At 64.6% G+C, this 19,075-nt stretch overlaps 1 protein-coding gene across 1 annotated transcript in view; it reads left to right on the top strand.

The window, feature by feature from the left end:
* Positions 1 to 606: 606 nt before the first annotated feature.
* RALB (RAS like proto-oncogene B) overlaps positions 607 to 19,075 on the top strand; it is a 31,595-nt gene continuing 13,126 nt past the window's right edge. The window contains exon 1 of the mRNA XM_073647499.1: positions 607 to 761. The gene's annotated coding sequence lies outside the window, so the exon portion shown is untranslated. The remainder of the gene's footprint in view (positions 762 to 19,075) is intronic.

A 19,075-nucleotide genomic window follows, 5' to 3' on the forward strand; every position in this document is an offset into this window, starting at 1 on the left:
GAGGGAAGGGGACGATGATGAGGGAAGGGGACGATGATGAGGGAAGGGGACGATGATGAGGGAAGGGGACGATGATGAGGGCAGTGTTCAGCACCCTGCGCCTGGGAGCAGCGAGTACTGCACACGGGCGGCACATGGACACGGACATCTCCGGTTCTGGTTCTTCCGGTACTGGAGATATCAGGACGCCTAATGCTGGTGTGAGGTCAGCGGCCGAAAGTCATTTAACCCTTTCAATCAGGCCCTTCACTGCCCACTTTGATGCCCATTTTTGTGCCAGTTTTCTGCCTTTTGTAGCTGCTTTTCAGGGTATTCCCATCAGGGTTCCTCTCTCCAGTGTATTTTATCATTGTGATTTTTTTTTATTTTTGTCGTTAAACCTGTAAAAAACATAAAAAAAGAAATTGTCGAATAAGAAACCAACTTCAGCATCGTCAGAACATGCGCCAAATGTGTCACTGCGCCAGCAAAAGACCAACATCGGCGGTATAAAGGCGCAGAGGAGCCGCCTCCCCCGAGATCCCGGAGCTGCTCGATGAGCTCCCAGCAGCAAAATTCGCATCAGCCTCTGCTGTCTCACTGCGCATGTGCGCGCAGCACCGCGTTCAGGCGACAGATGAGTTTTGTCCCATTAGACGCTCCGTAGCTACGACTTGTGCAGAAGTGTCCCATCCGGGGAACTGTAGCGGCTGCAGGAAGCGGAGCCGCGCCCGGAGAGCAGGAGACTGAGGGACCGGGGAGCGGCGGAGCAGACACCGGAGGTGAGAGCCGGACCCCGAGATAACACGGATCTACCCCGACACGTCCTGTGTACCGGCCCCCTCCATCATCCCCGGCGTCTGTACCGGCCCCTTCCAGCATCCCCGGCGTCTGTACCGGCCCCCTCCATCATCCCCGGCGTCTGTACCGGCCCCCTCCATCATCCCCGGCGTCTGTACCGGCCCCCTCCATCATCCCCGGCGTCTGTACCGGCCTCCTCCATCATCCCCGGCGTCTGTACCGGCCTCCTCCATCATCCCCGGCGTCTGTACCGGCCTCCTCCATCATCCCCGGCGTCTGTACCGGCCTCCTCCATCATCCCCAGTCCTCTGTACCGGCCTCCTCCATCATCCCCAGTCCTCTGTACCGGCCTCCTCCATCATCCCCAGTCCTCTGTACCGGCCTCCTCCATCATCCCCAGTCCTCTGTACCGGCCCCCTCCATCATCCCCAGTCCTCTGTACCGGCCCCCTCCATCATCCCCAGTCCTCTGTACCGGCCCCCTCCATCATCCCCAGTCCTCTGTACCGGCCCCCTCCATCATCCCCAGTCCTCTGTACCGGCCCCCTCCATCATCCCCAGTCCTCTGTACCGGCCCCCTCCATCATCCCCAGTCCTCTGTACCGGCCCCCTCCATCATCCCCAGTCCTCTGTACCGGCCCCCTCCATCATCCCCAGTCCTCTGTACCGGCCCCCTCCATCATCCCCAGTCCTCTGTACCGGCCCCCTCCATCATCCCCAGTCCTCTGTACCGGCCCCCTCCATCATCCCCAGTCCTCTGTACCGGCCTCCTCCATCATCCCCAGTCCTCTGTACCGGCCTCCTCCATCATCCCCAGTCCTCTGTACCGGCCTCCTCCATCATCCCCAGTCCTCTGTACCGGCCTCCTCCATCATCCCCAGTCCTCTGTACCGGCCTCCTCCATCATCCCCAGTCCTCTGTACCGGCCTCCTCCATCATCCCCAGTCCTCTGTACCGGCCTCCTCCATCATCCCCAGTCCTCTGTACCGGCCTCCTCCATCATCCCCAGTCCTCTGTACCGGCCTCCTCCATCATCCCCAGTCCTCTGTACCGGCCTCCTCCATCATCCCCAGTCCTCTGTACCGGCCTCCTCCATCATCCCCAGTCCTCTGTACCGGCCTCCTCCATCATCCCCAGTCCTCTGTACCGGCCTCCTCCATCATCCCCAGTCCTCTGTACCGGCCTCCTCCATCATCCCCAGTCCTCTGTACCGGCCTCCGCCATCATCCCCAGTCCTCTGTACCGGCCTCCGCCATCATCCCCAGTCCTCTGTACCGGCCTCCGCCATCATCCCCAGTCCTCTGTACCGGCCTCCGCCATCATCCCCAGTCCTCTGTACCGGCCTCCGCCATCATCCCCAGTCCTCTGTACCGGCCTCCGCCATCATCCCCAGTCCTCTGCACCGGCCTCCGCCATCATCCCCAGTCCTCTGCACCGGCCTCCGCCATCATCCCCAGTCCTCTGCACCGGCCTCCGCCATCATCCCCAGTCCTCTGCACCGGCCTCCGCCATCATCCCCAGTCCTCTGCACCGGCCTCCGCCATCATCCCCAGTCCTCTGCACCGGCCTCCGCCATCATCCCCAGTCCTCTGCACCGGCCTCCGCCATCATCCCCAGTCCTCTGCACCGGCCTCCGCCATCATCCCCAGTCCTCTGCACCGGCCTCCGCCATCATCCCCAGTCCTCTGCACCGGCCTCCGCCATCATCCCCAGTCCTCTGCACCGGCCTCCGCCATCATCCCCAGTCCTCTGCACCGGCCTCCGCCATCATCCCCAGTCCTCTGCACCGGCCTCCGCCATCATCCCCAGTCCTCTGCACCGGCCTCCGCCATCATCCCCAGTCCTCTGCACCGGCCTCCGCCATCATCCCCAGTCCTCTGCACCGGCCTCCGCCATCATCCCCAGTCCTCTGCACCGGCCTCCGCCATCATCCCCAGTCCTCTGCACCGGCCTCCGCCATCATCCCCAGTCCTCTGCACCGGCCTCCGCCATCATCCCCAGTCCTCTGCACCGGCCTCCGCCATCATCCCCAGTCCTCTGCACCGGCCTCCGCCATCATCCCCAGTCCTCTGCACCGGCCTCCGCCATCATCCCCAGTCCTCTGCACCGGCCTCCGCCATCATCCCCAGTCCTCTGCACCGGCCTCCGCCATCATCCCCAGTCCTCTGCACCGGCCTCCGCCATCATCCCCAGTCCTCTGCACCGGCCTCCGCCATCATCCCCAGTCCTCTGCACCGGCCTCCGCCATCATCCCCAGTCCTCTGCACCGGCCTCCGCCATCATCCCCAGTCCTCTGCACCGGCCTCCGCCATCATCCCCAGTCCTCTGCACCGGCCTCCGCCATCATCCCCAGTCCTCTGCACCGGCCTCCGCCATCATCCCCAGTCCTCTGCACCGGCCTCCGCCATCATCCCCAGTCCTCTGCACCGGCCTCCGCCATCATCCCCAGTCCTCTGCACCGGCCTCCGCCATCATCCCCAGTCCTCTGCACCGGCCTCCGCCATCATCCCCAGTCCTCTGCACCGGCCTCCGCCATCATCCCCAGTCCTCTGCACCGGCCTCCGCCATCATCCCCAGTCCTCTGCACCGGCCTCCGCCATCATCCCCAGTCCTCTGCACCGGCCTCCGCCATCATCCCCAGTCCTCTGCACCGGCCTCCGCCATCATCCCCAGTCCTCTGCACCGGCCTCCGCCATCATCCCCAGTCCTCTGCACCGGCCTCCGCCATCATCCCCAGTCCTCTGCACCGGCCTCCGCCATCATCCCCAGTCCTCTGCACCGGCCTCCGCCATCATCCCCAGTCCTCTGCACCGGCCTCCGCCATCATCCCCAGTCCTCTGCACCGGCCTCCGCCATCATCCCCAGTCCTCTGCACCGGCCTCCGCCATCATCCCCAGTCCTCTGCACCGGCCTCCGCCATCATCCCCAGTCCTCTGCACCGGCCTCCGCCATCATCCCCAGTCCTCTGCACCGGCCTCCGCCATCATCCCCAGTCCTCTGCACCGGCCTCCGCCATCATCCCCAGTCCTCTGCACCGGCCTCCGCCATCATCCCCAGTCCTCTGCACCGGCCTCCGCCATCATCCCCAGTCCTCTGCACCGGCCTCCGCCATCATCCCCAGTCCTCTGCACCGGCCTCCGCCATCATCCCCAGTCCTCTGCACCGGCCTCCGCCATCATCCCCAGTCCTCTGCACCGGCCTCCGCCATCATCCCCAGTCCTCTGCACCGGCCTCCGCCATCATCCCCAGTCCTCTGCACCGGCCTCCGCCATCATCCCCAGTCCTCTGCACCGGCCTCCGCCATCATCCCCAGTCCTCTGCACCGGCCTCCGCCATCATCCCCAGTCCTCTGCACCGGCCTCCGCCATCATCCCCAGTCCTCTGCACCGGCCTCCGCCATCATCCCCAGTCCTCTGCACCGGCCTCCGCCATCATCCCCAGTCCTCTGCACCGGCCTCCGCCATCATCCCCAGTCCTCTGCACCGGCCTCCGCCATCATCCCCAGTCCTCTGCACCGGCCTCCGCCATCATCCCAGTCCTCTGCACCGGCCTCCGCCATCATCCCCAGTCCTCTGCACCGGCCTCCGCCATCATCCCCAGTCCTCTGCACCGGCCTCCGCCATCATCCCCAGTCCTCTGCACCGGCCTCCGCCATCATCCCCAGTCCTCTGCACCGGCCTCCGCCATCATCCCAGTCCTCTGCACCGGCCTCCGCCATCATCCCCAGTCCTCTGCACCGGCCTCCGCCATCATCCCCAGTCCCTCTGCACCGGCCTCCGCCATCATCCCCAGTCCTCTGCACCGGCCTCCGCCATCATCCCCAGTCCTCTGCACCGGCCTCCGCCATCATCCCCAGTCCTCTGCACCGGCCTCCGCCATCATCCCCAGTCCTCTGCACCGGCCTCCGCATCATCCCCAGTCCTCTGCACCGGCCTCCGCCATCATCCCCAGTCCTCTGCACCGGCCTCCGCCATCATCCCCAGTCCTCTGCACCGGCCTCCGCCATCATCCCCAGTCCTCTGCACCGGCCTCCGCCATCATCCCCAGTCCTCTGCACCGGCCTCCGCCATCATCCCCAGTCCTCTGCACCGGCCTCCGCCATCATCCCCAGTCCTCTGCACCGGCCTCCGCCATCATCCCCAGTCCTCTGCACCGGCCTCCGCCATCATCCCCAGTCCTCTGCACCGGCCTCCCGCCATCATCCCCAGTCCTCTGCACCGGCCTCCGCTGCACCGGCCTCCGCCATCATCCCCAGTCCTCTGCACCGGCCTCCGCCATCATCCCCAGTCCTCTGCACCGGCCTCCGCCATCATCCCCAGTCCTCTGCACCGGCCTCCGCCATCATCCCCAGTCCTCTGCACCGGCCTCCGCCATCATCCCCAGTCCTCTGCACCGGCCTCCGCCATCATCCCCAGTCTCTGCACCGCCTCCGCCATCATCCCCAGTCCTCTGCACCGGCCTCCGCCATCATCCCCAGTCCTCTGCACCGGCCTCCGCCATCATCCCCAGTCCTCTGCACGGCCTCCGCCATCATCCCCAGTCCTCTGCACCGGCCTCCGCCATCATCCCCAGTCCTCTGCACCGGCCTCCGCCATCATCCCCAGTCCTCTGCACCGGCCTCCGCCATCATCCCCAGTCCTCTGCACCGGCCTCCGCCATCATCCCCAGTCCTCTGCACCGGCCTCCGCCATCATCCCCAGTCCTCTGCACCGGCCTCCGCATCATCCCAGCCTCTGCACCGGCCTCCGCCATCATCCCCAGTCCTCTGCACCGGCCTCCGCCATCATCCCCAGTCCTCTGCACCGGCCTCCGCCATCATCCCCAGTCCTCTGCACCGGCCTCCGCCATCATCCGTCCTCTGCACCGGCCTCCGCCATCATCCCCAGTCCTCTGCACCGGCCTCCGCCATCATCCCCAGTCCTCTGCACCGGCCTCCGCCATCATCCCCAGTCCTCTGCACCGGCCTCCGCCATCATCCCCAGTCCTCTGCACCGGGCCTCCGCCATCATCCCAGTCCTCTGCACCGGCCTCCGCCATCATCCCCAGTCCTCTGCACCGGCCTCCGCCATCATCCCCAGTCCTCTGCACCGGCCTCCGCCATCATCCCCAGTCCTCTGCACCGGCCTCCGCCATCATCCCCAGTCCTCTGCACCGGCCTCCGCCATCATCCCAGTCCTCTGCACCCGGCCTCCGCCATCATCCCCAGTCCTCTGCACCCGGCCTCCGCCATCATCCCCAGTCCTCTGCACCGGCCTCCGCCATCATCCCCAGTCCTCTGCACCGGCCTCCGCCATCATCCCCAGTCCTCTGCACCGGCCTCCGCCATCATCCCCAGTCCTCTGCACCGGCCTCCGCCATCATCCCCAGTCCTCTGCACCGGCCTCCGCCATCATCCCCAGTCCTCTGCACCGGCCTCCGCCATCATCCCCAGCTCCTCTGCACCGGCCTCCGCCATCATCCCCAGTCCTCTGCACCGGCCTCCGCCATCATCCCCAGTCCTCTGCACCGGCCTCCGCCATCATCCCCAGTCCTCTGCACCGGCCTCCGCCATCATCCCCAGTCCTCTGCACCGGCCTCCGCCATCATCCCCAGTCCTCTGCACCGGCCTCCGCCATCATCCCCAGTCCTCTGCACCGGCCTCCGCCATCATCCCCAGTCCTCTGCACCGGCCTCCGCCATCATCCCCAGTCCTCTGCACCGGCCTCCGCCATCAGCACCGCCTCCGCCATCATCCCCAGTCCTCTGCACCGGGCCTCCGCCATCATCCCAGTCCTCTGCCACCGGCCTCCGCCATCATCCCCAGTCCTCTGCACCGGCCTCCGCCATCATCCCCAGTCCTCTGCACCGGCCTCCGCCATCATCCCCAGTCCTCTGCACCGGCCTCCGCCATCATCCCCAGTCCTCTGCACCGGCCTCCGCCATCATCCCCAGTCCTCTGCACCGGCCTCCGCCATCATCCCCAGTCCTCTGCACCGGCCTCCGCCATCATCCCCAGTCCTCTGCACCGGCCTCCGCCATCATCCCCAGTCCTCTGCACCGGCCTCCGCCATCATCCCCAGTCCTCTGCACCGGCCTCCGCCATCATCCCCAGTCCTCTGCACCGGCCTCGCCATCATCCCCAGTCCTCTGCACCGGCCTCCGCCATCATCCCCAGTCCTCTGCACCGGCCTCCGCCATCATCCCCAGTCCTCTGCACCGGCCTCCGCCATCATCCCCAGTCCTCTGCACCGGCCTCCGCCATCATCCCCAGTCTCTGCACCGGCCTCCGCCATCATCCCCAGTCCTCTGCACCGGCCTCCGCCATCATCCCCAGTCCTCTGCACCGGCCTCCGCCATCATCCCCAGTCCTCTGCACCGCCTCCGCCATCATCCCCAGTCCTCTGCACCGGCCTCCGCCATCATCCCCAGTCCTCTGCACGGCCTCCGCCATCATCCCCAGTCTCTGCACCGGCCTCCGCCATCATCCCAGTCCTCTGCACGGCCTCCGCCATCATCCCCAGTCCTCTGCACCGGCCTCCGCCATCATCCCCAGTCCTCTGCACCGGCCTCCGCCATCATCCCCAGTCCTCTGCACCGGCCTCCGCCATCATCCCCAGTCCTCTGCACCGGCCTCCGCCATCATCCCCAGTCCTCTGCACCGGCCTCCGCCATCATCCCCAGTCCTCTGCACCGGCCTCCGCCATCATCCCCAGTCCTCTGCACCGGCCTCCGCCATCATCCCCAGTCCTCTGCACCGGCCTCCGCATCATCCCCAGTCCTCTGCACCGGCCTCCGCCATCATCCCCAGTCCTCTGCACCGGCCTCCGCCATCATCCCCAGTCCTCTGCACCGGCCTCCGCCATCATCCCCAGTCTCTGCACCGGCCTCCGCCATCATCCCCAGTCCTCTGCACCGGCCTCCGCCATCATCCCCAGTCCTCTGCACCGGCCTCCGCCATCATCCCAGTCCTCTGCACCGGCCTCCGCCATCATCCCCAGTCCTCTGCACCGGCCTCCGCCATCATCCCCAGTCCTCTGCACCGGCCTCGCCATCATCCCCAGTCCTCTGCACCGGCCTCCGCCATCATCCCCAGTCCTCTGCACCGGCCTCCGCCATCATCCCCAGTCCTCTGCACCGGCCTCCGCCATCATCCCCAGTCTCTGCACCGGCCTCCGCCATCATCCCCAGTCTCTGCACCGGCCTCCGCCATCATCCCCAGTCTCTGCACCGGCCTCCGCCATCATCCCCAGTCCTCTGCACCGGCCTCCGCCATCATCCCCAGTCCTCTGCACCGGCCTCCCGCCATCATCCCCAGTCCTCTGCACCGGCCTCCGCCATCATCCCCAGTCCTCTGCACCGGCCTCCGCCATCATCCCCAGTCTCTGCACGGCCTCCGCCATCATCCCCAGTCCTCTGCACCGGCCTCCGCCATCATCCCCAGTCCTCTGCACCGGCCTCCGCCATCATCCCCAGTCCTCTGCACCGGCCTCCGCCATCATCCCCAGTCCCTCTGCACCGGCCTCCGCCATCATCCCCAGTCCTCTGCACCGGCCTCCGCCATCATCCCAGTCCTCTGCACCGGCCTCCGCCATCATCCCCAGTCCTCTGCACCGGCCTCCGCCATCATCCCCAGTCCTCTGCACCGGCCTCCGCCATCATCCCCAGTCCTCTGCACCGGCCTCCGCCATCATCCCAGTCCTCTGCAACCGGCCTCCGCCATCATCCCCAGTCCTCTGCACCGGCCTCCGCCATCATCCCAGTCCTCTGCACCGGCCTCCGCCATCATCCCCAGTCCTCTGCACCGGCCTCCGCCATCATCCCCAGTCCTCTGCACCGGCCTCCGCCATCATCCCCAGTCCTCTGCACCGGCCTCCGCCATCATCCCCAGTCCTCTGCACCGGCCTCCGCCATCATCCCCAGTCCTCTGCACCGGCCTCCGCCATCATCCCCAGTCCTCTGCACCGGCCTCCGCCATCATCCCCAGTCCTCTGCACCGGCCTCCGCCATCATCCCCAGTCCTCTGCACCGGCCTCCGCCATCATCCCCAGTCCTCTGCACCGGCCTCCGCCATCATCCCCAGTCCTCTGCACCGGCCTCCGCCATCATCCCCAGTCTCTGCACCGGCCTCCGCCATCATCCCCAGTCTCTGCACCGGCCTCCGCCATCATCCCCAGTCCTCTGCACCGGCCTCCGCCATCATCCCCAGTCCTCTGCACCGGCCTCCGCCATCATCCCCAGTCCTCTGCACCGGCCTCCCGCCATCATCCCCAGTCCTCTGCACCGGCCTCCGCCATCATCCCCAGTCCTCTGCACCGGCCTCCGCCATCATCCCCAGTCCTCTGCACCGGCCTCCGCCATCATCCCCAGTCCTCTGCACCGGCCTCCGCCATCATCCCCAGTCCTCTGCACCGGCCTCCGCCATCATCCCCAGTCCTCTGCACCGGCCTCCGCCATCATCCCCAGTCCTCTGCACCGGCCTCCGCCATCATCCCCAGTCCTCTGCACCGGCCTCCGCCATCATCCCCAGTCCTCTGCACCGGCCTCCGCCATCATCCCCAGTCCTCTGCACCGGCCTCCGCCATCATCCCCAGTCCTCTGCACCGGCCTCCGCCATCATCCCCAGTCCTCTGCACCGGCCTCCGCCATCATCCCCAGTCCTCTGCACGGCCTCCGCCATCATCCCCAGTCCTCTGCACCGGCCTCCGCCATCATCCCCAGTCCTCTGCACCGGCCTCCGCCATCATCCCCAGTCCTCTGCACCGGCCTCCGCCATCATCCCCAGTCCTCTGCACCGGCCTCCGCCATCATCCCCAGTCCTCTGCACCGGCCTCCGCCATCATCCCCAGTCCTCTGCACCGGCCTCCGCCATCATCCCCAGTCCTCTGCACCGGCCTCCGCCATCATCCCCAGTCCTCTGCACCGCCTCCGCCATCATCCCCAGTCCTCTGCACCGGCCTCCGCCATCATCCCCAGTCCTCTGCACCGGCCTCCGCCATCATCCCCAGTCCTCTGCACCGGCCTCCGCCATCATCCCCAGTCCTCTGCACCGGCCTCCGCCATCATCCCAGTCCTCTGCACCGGCCTCCGCCATCATCCCCAGTCCTCTGCACCGGCCTCCGCCATCATCCCCAGTCCTCTGCACCGGCCTCCGCCATCATCCCCAGTCCTCTGCACCGGCCTCCGCCATCATCCCCAGTCCTCTGCACCGGCCTCCGCCATCATCCCCAGTCCTCTGCACCGGCCTCCGCCATCATCCCCAGTCCTCTGCACCGGCCCTCCGCCATCATCCCCAGTCCTCTGCACCGGCCTCCGCCATCATCCCCAGTCCTCTGCACCGGCCTCCGCCATCATCCCCAGTCCTCTGCACCGGCCTCCGCCATCATCCCCAGTCCTCTGCACCGGCCTCCGCCATCATCCCCAGTCCTCTGCACCGGCCTCCGCCATCATCCCCAGTCCTCTGCACCGGCCTCCGCCATCATCCCCAGTCCTCTGCACCGGCCTCCGCCATCATCCCCAGTCCTCTGCACCGGCCTCCGCCATCATCCCCAGTCCTCTGCACCGGCCTCCGCCATCATCCCCAGTCCTCTGCACCGGCCTCCGCCATCATCCCCAGTCCTCTGCACCGGCCTCCGCCATCATCCCCAGTCCTCTGCACCGGCCTCCGCCATCATCCCCAGTCCTCTGCACCGGCCTCCGCCATCATCCCCAGTCCTCTGCACCGGCCTCCGCCATCATCCCCAGTCCTCTGCACGGCCCTCCGCCATCATCCCCAGTCCTCTGCACCGGCCTCCGCCATCATCCCCAGTCCTCTGCACCGGCCTCCGGCATCATCCCCAGTCCTCTGCACCGGCCTCCGCCATCATCCCCAGTCCTCTGCACCGGCCTCCGCCATCATCCCAGTCCTCTGCACCGGCCTCCGCCATCATCCCCAGTCCTCTGCACCGGCCTCCGCCATCATCCCCCAGTCCTCTGCACGCCTCCGCCATCCCATCCCTCCGCATCATCCCAGTCCTCTGCACCGGCCTCCGCCATCATCCCCAGTCCTCTGCACCGGCCTCCGCCATCATCCCCAGTCCTCTGCACCGGCCTCCGCCATCATCCCCAGTCCTCTGCACCGGCCTCCGCCATCATCCCCAGTCCTCTGCACCGGCCTCCGCCATCATCCCCAGTCCTCTGCACCGGCCTCCGCCATCATCCCCAGTCCTCTGCACCGGCCTCCGCCATCATCCCCAGTCCTCTGCACCGGCCTCCGCCATCATCCCCAGTCTCTGCACCGGCCTCCGCCATCATCCCCAGTCCTCTGCACCGGCCTCCGCCATCATCCCCAGTCCTCTGCACCGGCCTCCGCCATCATCCCCAGTCCTCTGCACCGGCCTCCGCCATCATCCCCAGTCCTCTGCACCGGCCTCCGCCATCATCCCCAGTCCTCTGCACCGGCCTCCGCCATCATCCCCAGTCCTCTGCACCGGCCTCCGCCATCATCCCCAGTCCTCTGCACCGGCCTCCGCCATCATCCCCAGTCCTCTGCACCGGCCTCCGCCATCATCCCCAGTCCTCTGCACCGGCCTCCGCCATCATCCCCAGTCCTCTGCACCGGCCTCCGCCATCATCCCCAGTCCTCTGCACCGGCCTCCGCCATCATCCCCAGTCCTCTGCACCGGCCTCCGCCATCATCCCCAGTCCTCTGCACCGGCCTCCGCCATCATCCCCAGTCCTCTGCACCGGCCTCCGCCATCATCCCCAGTCCTCTGCACCGGCCTCCGCCATCATCCCCAGTCCTCTGCACCGGCCTCCGCCATCATCCCCAGTCCTCTGCACCGGCCTCCGCCATCATCCCCAGTCCTCTGCACCGGCCTCCCGCCATCATCCCCAGTCCTCTGCACCGGCCTCCGCCATCATCCCCAGTCCCTCTGCACCGGCCTCCGCCATCATCCCCAGTCCTCTGCACCGGCCTCCGCCATCATCCCCAGTCCTCTGCACCGGCCTCCGCCATCATCCCCAGTCCTCTGCACCGGCCTCCGCCATCATCCCCAGTCCTCTGCACCGGCCTCCGCCATCATCCCCAGTCTCTGCACCGGCCTCCGCCATCATCCCCAGTCCTCTGCACCGGCCTCCGCCATCATCCCCAGTCCTCTGCACCGGCCTCCGCCATCATCCCCAGTCCTCTGCACCGGCCTCCGCCATCATCCCCAGTCCTCTGCACCGGCCTCCGCCATCATCCCCAGTCCTCTGCACCGGCCTCCGCCATCATCCCCAGTCCTCTGCACCGGCCTCCGCCATCATCCCCAGTCCTCTGCACCGGCCTCCGCCATCATCCCCAGTCCTCTGCACCGGCCTCCGCCATCATCCCCAGTCCTCTGCACCGGCCTCCGCCATCATCCCCAGTCCTCTGCACCGGCCTCCGCCATCATCCCCAGTCCTCTGCACCGCCTCCGCCATCATCCCCAGTCCTCTGCACCGGCCTCCGCCATCATCCCCAGTCCTCTGCACCGGCCTCCGCCATCATCCCCAGTCCTCTGCACCGGCCTCCGCCATCATCCCCAGTCCTCTGCACCGGCCTCCGCCATCATCCCCAGTCCTCTGCACCGGCCCTCCGCCATCATCCCCAGTCCTCTGCACCGGCCCTCCCGCCATCATCCCCAGTCCTCTGCACCGGCCTCCGCCATCATCCCCAGTCCTCTGCACCGGCCTCCGCCATCATCCCCAGTCCTCTGCACCGGCCTCCGCCATCATCCCCCAGTCCTCTGCACCGGCCTCCGCCATCATCCCCAGTCCTCTGCACCGGCCTCCGCCATCATCCCCAGTCCTCTGCACCGGCCTCCGCCATCATCCCCAGTCCTCTGCACCGGCCTCCGCCATCATCCCCAGTCCTCTGCACCGGCCTCCGCCATCATCCCCAGTCCTCTGCACCGGCCTCCGCCATCATCCCCAGTCCTCTGCACCGGCCTCCGCCATCATCCCCAGTCCTCTGCACCGGCCTCCGCCATCATCCCCAGTCCTCTGCACCGGCCTCCGCCATCATCCCCAGTCCTCTGCACCGGCCTCCGCCATCATCCCCAGTCCTCTGCACCGGCCTCCGCCATCATCCCCAGTCCTCTGCACCGGCCTCCGCCATCATCCCCAGTCCTCTGCACCGGCCTCCGCCATCATCCCCAGTCCTCTGCACCGGCCTCCGCCATCATCCCCAGTCCTCTGCACCGGCCTCCGCCATCATCCCCAGTCCTCTGCACCGGCCTCCCGCCATCATCCCCAGTCCTCTGCACCGGCCTCCGCCATCATCCCCAGTCCTCTGCACCGGCCTCCGCCATCATCCCCAGTCCTCTGCACCGGCCTCCGCCATCATCCCCAGTCCTCTGCACCGGCCTCCGCCATCATCCCCAGTCCTCTGCACCGGCCTCCGCCATCATCCCCAGTCCTCTGCACCGGCCTCCGCCATCATCCCCAGTCCTCTGCACCGGCCTCCGCCATCATCCCCAGTCCTCTGCACCGGCCTCCGCCATCATCCCCAGTCCTCTGACCGGCCTCCGCCATCATCCCCAGTCCTCTGCACCGGCCTCCGCCATCATCCCCCAGTCCTCTGCACCGGCCTCCGCCATCATCCCCAGTCCTCTGCACCGGCCTCCGCCATCATCCCCAGTCCTCTGCACCGGCCTCCGCCATCATCCCCAGTCCTCTGCACCGGCCTCCGCCATCATCCCCAGTCCCTCTGCACCGGCCTCCGCCATCATCCCCAGTCCTCTGCACCGGCCTCCGCCATCATCCCCAGTCCTCTGCACCGGCCTCCGCCATCATCCCCAGTCCTCTGCACCGGCCTCCGCCATCATCCCCAGTCCTCTGCACCGGCCTCCGCCATCATCCCCAGTCCTCTGCACCGGCCTCCGCCATCATCCCCAGTCCTCTGCACCGGCCTCCGCCATCATCCCCAGTCCTCTGCACCGGCCTCCGCCATCATCCCCAGTCCTCTGCACCGGCCCTCCGCCATCATCCCCAGTCCTCTGCACCGGCCTCCGCCATCATCCCCAGTCTCTGCACCCGGCCTCCGCCATCATCCCCAGTCCTCTGCACCGGCCTCCGCCATCATCCCCAGTCCTCTGCACCGGCCTCCGCCATCATCCCCAGTCCTCTGCACCGGCCTCCGCCATCATCCCCAGTCCTCTGCACCGGCCTCCGCCATCATCCCCAGTCCTCTGCACCGGCCTCCGCCATCATCCCCAGTCCTCTGCACCGGCCTCCGCCATCATCCCCAGTCCTCTGCACCGGCCTCCGCCATCATCCCCAGTCCTCTGCACCGGCCTCCGCCATCATCCCCAGTCCTCTGCACCGGCCTCCGCCATCATCCCCAGTCCTCTGCACCGGCCTCCGCCATCATCCCCAGTCCTCTGCACCGGCCTCCGCCATCATCCCCAGTCCTCTGCACCGGCCTCCGCCATCATCCCCAGTCCTCTGCACCGGCCTCCGCCATCATCCCCAGTCCTCTGCACCCGGCCTCCGCCATCATCCCCAGTCCTCTGCACCGGCCTCCGCCATCATCCCCAGTCCTCTGCACCGGCCTCCGCCATCATCCCCAGTCCTCTGCACCGGCCTCCGCCATCATCCCCAGTCCTCTGCACCGGCCTCCGCCATCATCCCCAGTCCTCTGCACCGGCCTCCGCCATCATCCCCAGTCCTCTGCACCGGCCTCCGCCATCATCCCCAGTCCTCTGCACCGGCCTCCGCCATCATCCCCAGTCCTCTGCACCGGCCTCCGCCATCATCCCCAGTCCTCTGCACCGGCCTCCGCCATCATCCCCAGTCCTCTGCACCGGCCTCCGCCATCATCCCCAGTCCTCTGCACCGGCCTCCGCCATCATCCCCAGTCCTCTGCACCGGCCTCCCGCCATCATCCCCAGTCCTCTGCACCGGCCTCCGCCATCATCCCCAGTCCTCTGCACCGGCCTCCGCCATCATCCCCAGTCCTCTGCACCGGCCTCCGCCATCATCCCCAGTCCTCTGCACCGGCCTCCGCCATCATCCCCAGTCCTCTGCACCGGCCTCCGCCATCATCCCCAGTCCTCTGCACCGGCCTCCGCCATCATCCCCAGTCCTCTGCACCGGCCTCCGCCATCATCCCCAGTCCTCTGCACCGGCCTCCGCCATCATCCCCAGTCCTCTGCACCGGCCTCCGCCATCATCCCCAGTCCTCTGCACCGGCCTCCGCCATCATCCCCAGTCCTCTGCACCGGCCTCCGCCATCATCCCCACCGGCCTCACGCCATCATCCCCAGCCTCTTCATGCACCTGGGCCTCGCCATCATCCCCATCCCCAGTCCTCTGCACCGGCCTCCGCCATCATCCCCAGTCCTCTGCACCGGCCTCCGCCATCATCCCCAGTCCTCTGCACCGGCCTCCGCCATCCATCCCCAGTCCTCAGCACCGGCCTCCGCCATCATCCCCAGTCCTCTGCACCGGCCTCCGCCATCATCCCCAGTCCTCTGCACCGGCCTCCGCCATCATCCCCAGTCCTCTGCACCGGCCTCCGCCATCATCCCCAGTCCTCTGCACCGGCCTCCGCCATCATCCCCAGTCCTCTGCACCGGCCTCCGCCATCATCCCCAGTCCTCTGCACCGGCCTCCGCCATCATCCCCAGTCCTCTGCACCGGCCTCCGCCATCATCCCCAGTCCTCTGCACCGGCCTCCGCCATCATCCCCAGTCCTCTGCACCGGCCTCCGCCATCATCCCCAGTCCTCTGCACCGGCCTCCGCCATCATCCCCAGTCCTCTGCACCGGCCTCCGCCATCATCCCCAGTCCTCTGCACCGGCCTCCGCCATCATCCCCAGTCCTCTGCACCGGCCTCCGCCATCATCCCCAGTCCTCTGCACCGGCCTCCGCCATCATCCCCAGTCCTCTGCACCGGCCTCCGCCATCATCCCCAGTCCTCTGCACCGGCCTCCGCCATCATCCCCAGTCCTCTGCACCGGCCTCCGCCATCATCCCCAGTCCTCTGCACCGGCCTCCGCCATCATCCCCAGTCCTCTGCACCGGCCTCCGCCATCATCCCCAGTCCTCTGCACCGGCCTCCGCCATCATCCCCAGTCCTCTGCACCGGCCTCCGCCATCATCCCCAGTCCTCTGCACCGGCCTCCGCCATCATCCCCAGTCCTCTGCACCGGCCTCCGCCATCATCCCCAGTCCTCTGCACCGGCCTCCGCCATCATCCCCAGTCCTCTGCACCGGCCTCCGCCATCATCCCCAGTCCTCTGCACCGGCCTCCGCCATCATCCCCAGTCCTCTGCACCGGCCTCCGCCATCATCCCCAGTCCTCTGCACCGGCCTCCGCCATCATCCCCAGTCCTCTGCACCGGCCTCCGCCATCATCCCCAGTCCTCTGCACCGGCCTCCGCCATCATCCCCAGTCCTCTGCACCGGCCTCCGCCATCATCCCCAGTCCTCTGCACCGGCCTCCGCCATCATCCCCAGTCCTCTGCACCGGCCTCCGCCATCATCCCCAGTCCTCTGCACCGGCCTCCGCCATCATCCCCAGTCCTCTGCACCGGCCTCCGCCATCATCCCCAGTCCTCTGCACCGGCCTCCGCCATCATCCCCAGTCCTCTGCACCGGCCTCGTCCTCCTCCTCCTCCTCCTCTGTCCGTCCCCTGCCTCTGCACCGTCCATCCTTCTCCATCCATCCCCCGTCTCTGCACTTTGTGTTCCATCGTCTCTTCCTACCTCCAGACTATAGCATTTTGCATCTAGTTGGGGGCTTCTTGCTGGGGTTGGGGTCCGGCGCTGAGCCTCCTGATTCCATGTATTTCTGGAGCAGTTTGGGTGCATTTACTCCTCAGTCCCCAGATCTTTACAGACCATCACAATCTCCATGTGACCTGATGTTCTGGGATGGTCTGCAACACTTGTGTGCTGGTCGTCAGCTGTGGAGACCCCAATCTATGAAGCTCTTGCCAGGGGTAGATATAGTGAGGTGGGGGTCAATCTCCTGCCCTGTTCCTTTCCTTCGTTTTGGCACTTCACATACCGACAGGCGGGTGGGTCATGTGGGCTGGCGAGTCTCGGGGGCTGACTGGCGGAGCATAGGACAAACCAACATCCTAATCGGGTATCCAAATACTGACCTGAGGAAAATGTATCTGTGGTGGTTAACCTTCACTCTGGCCGTGTACAAGGTTTCCCATTCACTGACAGCTTGCAGAAATATTTAAAAAAAAAAAAAAAAAGTGAAAAATTAAAATACAAAACTTGATCGAAAGTTACCAGACTTTTCCACCTTATGATAATATTTATTTACAGTGTGATAATGCTGTAATATGTCATGAGCTCCGCGCCGCGCTCCACCCACACAGCCCTACAGATGGCTAAAGATAGCGTATTAATAATATGGGGGCACTCCCTGCTGCCGCCCTGGCCTATTCCTGGAGAGCCCGGCCCTCTGTGTGGAGCTCGTATGCATATATCGGTGAGCTGGAAATCCACGATATGGGGGGCATTGATTGCCTTATGGGTTCAAGCCCCCTGCTCATATAAGATATGGCTGAGGGGGGGGGGGGGGGAGAGATAACTTCTCCAATCTGTCAGTGCTCAGAATTCTGACTGCACTCAGATGTCATCCAAGTGCAGCCCGATGTTTTGTTATCTCAAACATAAAATATGGTCTTCTGCACGAGTCCTTGCTACGAAATGATTTAATGAGGGATTATCACTAAGGCCTCATTCAGACATCTGTATTTTTCATGTATGCAAAAAAAAAAAAAACTACCGGTGCCATGAGTGTTTGGTCGGTGTGTCCGTTTTTACCATCAGTCATCAGTGTTTTTCACGTATGGATAAATGTATGACGAAGCTTCTCCGATCCTTTCCAATGTTCTGTATGTACACGCCTGGACTGCTCTGGTGCCGCCCGCGTGCTCTACGTGTTTTTTCACCCATAGACTTGTATTTGGCCATTTTTCATCTGTAATACCGTAAAAAAAATAAAAATGGATGTGTCTCCGTGAGTTTTGTACAAACACACGGTCTATAGAAAAATATGGACATGTGAACTGCCCCATAGACTATAGTGGGTACATTATATCTGTGAAAAGACTGATCGGCCTCATTCACATATTGGGTGACAAGTTTGTTTTTGCACGATTTTTCAATCAGATCTGCATGAATCTGGGGTCTCACAGTGAAGCCCCCCTCATTCTGCTGTATATCTTGCTGCTGTCTAGTGACGCAGGTTGTGCTCCAGAAGTCACCTAGGGTCTTGTGAAAGTACCAAGCCCCCTGCTATTCCCCAGGACACAGAGCGGCCCCCCGCCTCCCTGCCAGCGCTCTCATGGTTGGGGGTATCTGTGGCCGATGAAAGCTCCTAAATATAATCTACAGATTTTACAAAACCAGCATCTGCCGGCACCGATACTTTGTTGGACTTGTGCTGCAGGAGTTTATTTTACTAACACAATTAATCCACACTGGAAATATTGTAACAAACCCTCAGCTGTGAGAAGTCTATTCAATTCCACTGATGACAAACACGATGTTGATCAATTTAGATGCAAAGTTTATTCAATGTTTGTAAAAACTTTCACAATGTCACTTTGTTGCAATGTACCCAGAGCAAACAATCAGTGCGAGCCAAATCCTGCAGCAGCCTGCCGTCTAATTGAGGATTTGCTACAATGTATCATCGCAGGATAAAGCAAAATAATTTTATAGCTCACAGGTTACCAAGACTGATCATCTCCATTGTGTTAAAGTCCTGTCTGACCTGACATGTTCCCACTGACAGCAAGCAGAGATTATTTATATAGCTCCATTGATTCCATGGCGCTGTACATGAGAAGGGGTTACATACCAAATACAGATATCACTTACAGTACAGAACTAACAATGATAGACGGGTACAGAGGGAGGAGGACCCTGCCCCTGCGGGCTTACATTCTACAGATACATTGTATATTATTATTATTTATATAGCGCCATTGATTCCATGGCGCTGTACATGAGAAGGGGTTACATACCAGATACAGATATCACTTACAGTAAACTAACAATGATAGACTGGTACAGAGGGAGGAGGACCCTGCCCCTGCGGGCTTACATTCTACAGATACATTGTATATTATTATTATTTATATAGCGCCATTGATTCCATGGCGCTGTACATGAGAAGGGGTTACATACCAGATACAGATATCACTTACAGTAACTAACAATGATAGACGGGTACAGAGGGAGGAGGACCCTGCCCCTGGGGGGCTTAAATTCTACAGGAGACCGAACAACAATAAAGGCGAAGCCCACACCTATAATATAGCGTACTGGAGCTTTATAAGAGGCTG

This window comes from Phyllobates terribilis, unplaced genomic scaffold (assembly GCF_046119375.1).
Source record: "Phyllobates terribilis strain yellow unplaced genomic scaffold, ASM4611937v1 Scaffold_9__5_contigs__length_417890890, whole genome shotgun sequence".
Classification (NCBI taxonomy): domain Eukaryota; kingdom Metazoa; phylum Chordata; class Amphibia; order Anura; family Dendrobatidae; genus Phyllobates; species Phyllobates terribilis.